Genomic DNA, 3,715 nt, shown 5'->3' on the forward strand with positions numbered 1-3,715 from the left:
AATATCATCTTTACTTTTTATTATTTTTTAGTAATAAGAAATGGTTTGAAAGTGCGCCTTATTTATGGAGTAGTCTACCTAGGTGGTAGAATGGCCCGTTTTCCGGCACCGGCCGGAAAATCGTCCGGCTCAGGCCACCGGGAATGTCTTCACCCTCCACCACCCTCTCGGAGCTCCGCCACCCTCCTTCTCCGCTTCTCCGCCACCCTCCCTGGCAATCCTGACATTCCCTGCCAGGGCCTGACAAGATATCGGATTCGGATGCAGAGAATGGGGCCTGACATCCCCTGACAGACTAGCCGCGGTGTATTGTTCGGGAGCTCCTTATTCCTGTTCCATTCAAATTGTCACCCGCGCACTAGTTTCTGAAACTAGTTTAACGAACAATAGGCGTGAACGAACAACAGGCGTGACTTCAATTAGGAATACTAGTTTCAGGATGAATGGGCCTGCACAGGACCTTGAACTCTCAAAGCTTCCTCAGATTACATCTGCAAATTCTATGGTGAAGACTAGAAGGTTCATAGTTGAGGTATCCATAGCTACCATAAGTATCACAGTTCTTGCAAGTCTGGCAGCAGTTTAACTTATTAGGGGGATTCGACAGAGTGAGGTGATTGAAGAATGGGAGCTTGAATATGGTCCTCATAGATTCCCCTACAGTGAACTTAAAGTGGCCATAAAGGGATTTAGGGACAAACAGCTGCTGGGGTTTGGAGGTTTTGGCAGGGTTTATAAGGGCGTTATTCCCAGCACTGTGCGAGAAGTTGCAGTGAAGCGGGTTTCGCATGAATCCAAGCAAGGGGTGAGGGAATTTATTGCAGAGATTGCAAGCATTGGCCATCTGAGGCACAGGAACTTAGTTCAGCTTCAAGGTTGGTGTCGGTATAAGGAAGAGCTTCTGCTTATCTATGATTACAGGCCAAATGGTATCCTTGACAAGCTCTTGTTTGAGAGCACACAGAATATGTTGACTTGGTCGCAGAGGTATACAATTTTGAAAGGGGTTGCTTTGGCTTTGCTTTATCTTCATGAAGAATGGGAGCAGACAGTAGTCCATAGAGATGTCAAAGCAAGCAATGTATTATTAGATGCATATTTGAATGGCAGGTTAGGGGACTTTGGGCTTGCTCGTTTATATGAACATGGTTCAAATCCTCACATCACCCATGTAGTTGGAACTACTGGATACCTTGCTCCAGAGCTTCCTCTTACTGGTAAGGCCACAACAAGCACTGACGTGTTCGGATTTGGGGCTTTATTGCTTGAAGTGGCTTGTGGAAGAAGACCCATTGAGCCAAAGATGTCTCCCGAAGAATTAATTTTGGTTGACTGGGTTCGAGAGTTGCATTCCAAGGGAAAGCTTTTGGAAGCAATTGATCCTAGACTTCTTAATGAGTACCCTGTTGAAGAAGTTGGGCTCGTTCTTGAACTGGGTTTGCTTTGTTCCCATCCTCATCCCGAAGCTCGACCTAGTATGAGAGAAGTAGTGCAAATGCTTGCAGGCGATAAAGCACATCCTGTGCCACCTTCTGAACCTCCTTCGGCAGACACACCTACAAGAACTAAAAATCTTGATGAATTCATTGTTTCATTTTCTTCACACAAGCATGGTTCATCTATTTCTATCTCACATCCTAACAGAAGCTCAGATGGTAGGCTAGTTTTCACACCGGATAGAACATCACCACTTTCACAGTTAGCAGCAACAGCTTGAAAGGTGTGTGTAATTAAAACAAGTCATGGAGTAACTGTTGTTGAAAAAACATATTTATTTTGGTCCGTTGGTGCATGATCCATGTCTTCTTGTTTATTGGACTGGTCAATGATGAGTTACTTCCTCTTCAAACAGACTAAGAGCTGGAGTTCCAGAGATACATAGCTTGGAGTTTTCCTTTTGATATATCAGAAAAAAAGGCTAACAGATCTGAAATCTATGATTGCTGAGTGTAGACAAACTGTGTGCAGTTTTACTAATCTTCAAAGAGTATTTGATGCAACAAAATGTAGTGATTTTTCTTCAGCTGACCCAGTTTTTCATCTCAGCAAATGGCTTGATTATCTGATACAATAGAGATTGTAAATTTAGAGGAAAATTTCTTCTCTCATGTTTAAATTATATTTACAAGTCACAAAAAAAAAACAGCGTGTGTTGAGTTTCTTTCAAGTGTGAAGATATGCCGAGTTACATTATCTGTGTAACTAGTAGTTTCCATTGTATATGAAATGCATAAAGAAATCTCTAGCTTGCATTCTTGTGCTTCAAAAACAAAGTTGTTTCCCAATTGTATTTTTGATTTTAGGGGCGACATTGTTTCAACGTTTGTACATTCCTTATAGAAAAAAAGGTGAACAATCATCTGTTCCCTCTATATTAAAAAAACAATCCTTGTTGCTTTATGTACTTCTTTGTTATAGTTTTAAATATTTTGAATTTCCTATTTATCTTCACAATTTTTCTGCTATAGATTCTTCTCTAATTGCTATAGGTTGCTCTCCAGGTAAAACAATTTAGTATCAAGTGGTTGTTGGTTTCAAAGGGGGACATCTTTGTTGCCAAGTTGAAGAAGCTTGGTTTGCAGAATCTTGTGTTCTTGTTTGAATAGGTTTGAGGCAGAGTATACAAGCACTGTATATGCAGAGTTTAGGGCATTAGTGGCTTTATAACTTATGCTACAAACAAATGACAAAACACAATTTTAGGGAAGAAAAATTTGGCTGTAAGTTCTAATAATCAAAAGAAAATAGTTTCTATTCTATGAAGCCTGATTTGGTACTTTTGAAGAAGATTACAAACTTGCCCATGCCCAAGTCTGATACCACTTGAAAGCTTGGTATTGCATATTCAAGTGTCAATGTTTGATAATTGGGTGCTTGTGTGAATTTATTATCTTAACATCATGGATCTGCATATCATATCTTTGTTTAGATGGACATAATGAATCACTTCTAGAGGCTACAGTTTCTTTTTTCTCCTTGTAAACAAATAAACCCTTACATCCATACCAACCAATACATTATGCATCCTGTCCATACTCTATAACCTTCAATGCTTACATAAATATTGTAGTTTTATAAAGTACACAAATAAAAAATATGTCCATACCAACCAACACATTTGTCTCCTTTACATAAGAAATCATGGTGCTGTCCATGCTTTTGATGCATTCCTCCTGTCATTTGTGCTGTAGATGATCTATCCTCTTGTCAATTAATGACTTGAACCACTAACTTGACACTGCTTCATTGTGCACTATGACATTTTTATCTAATTTCTTCGGAAAATGAAGAATTGATGTATAAAAGCACTGTATATGCAGAGTTTAGGGAATTAGTGGCTTTATAACTTATGCTACAAACAAATGACAAAAAACAATTTTAGGGAAGAAAAATTTGGTTGTAAGTTCTAATAATCAAAAGCAAATAGTTTCTATTCTATGAAGCCTGATTTGGTACTTTTGAAGAAGATTATAAACTTGCCCATGCCCAGGTCTGATACCACTTGAAAGCTTGGTATTGCATATTCAAGTGTCAATGTTTGATAATTGGGTGCTTGTGTGAATTTATTATCTTAACATCATGGATCTGCATATCATATCTTTGTTTAAATGGACATAATGGATCACTTCTAGAGGCTACAGTTTCTTTTTTCTCCTTGTAAACAAATAAACCCTTACATCCATACCAACCAATACATTATGCATCCTGTCCATAC

The 3,715-nt window shown here is 38.8% G+C and overlaps 1 pseudogene; it reads left to right on the forward strand.

The window, feature by feature from the left end:
• Positions 1–439: 439 nt before the first annotated feature.
• LOC149254090 (L-type lectin-domain containing receptor kinase S.4 pseudogene) lies at positions 440–1,717 on the forward strand (annotated as a pseudogene).
• The last annotated feature ends 1,998 nt before the right edge of the window (positions 1,718–3,715 follow it).

Source organism: Pinus tabuliformis, chromosome 7 (assembly GCF_031772625.1).
Source record: "Pinus tabuliformis cultivar Carrire ecotype Pingquan chromosome 7, CPIR1, whole genome shotgun sequence".
NCBI classification, from domain to species: Eukaryota; Viridiplantae; Streptophyta; class Pinopsida; order Pinales; family Pinaceae; genus Pinus; species Pinus tabuliformis.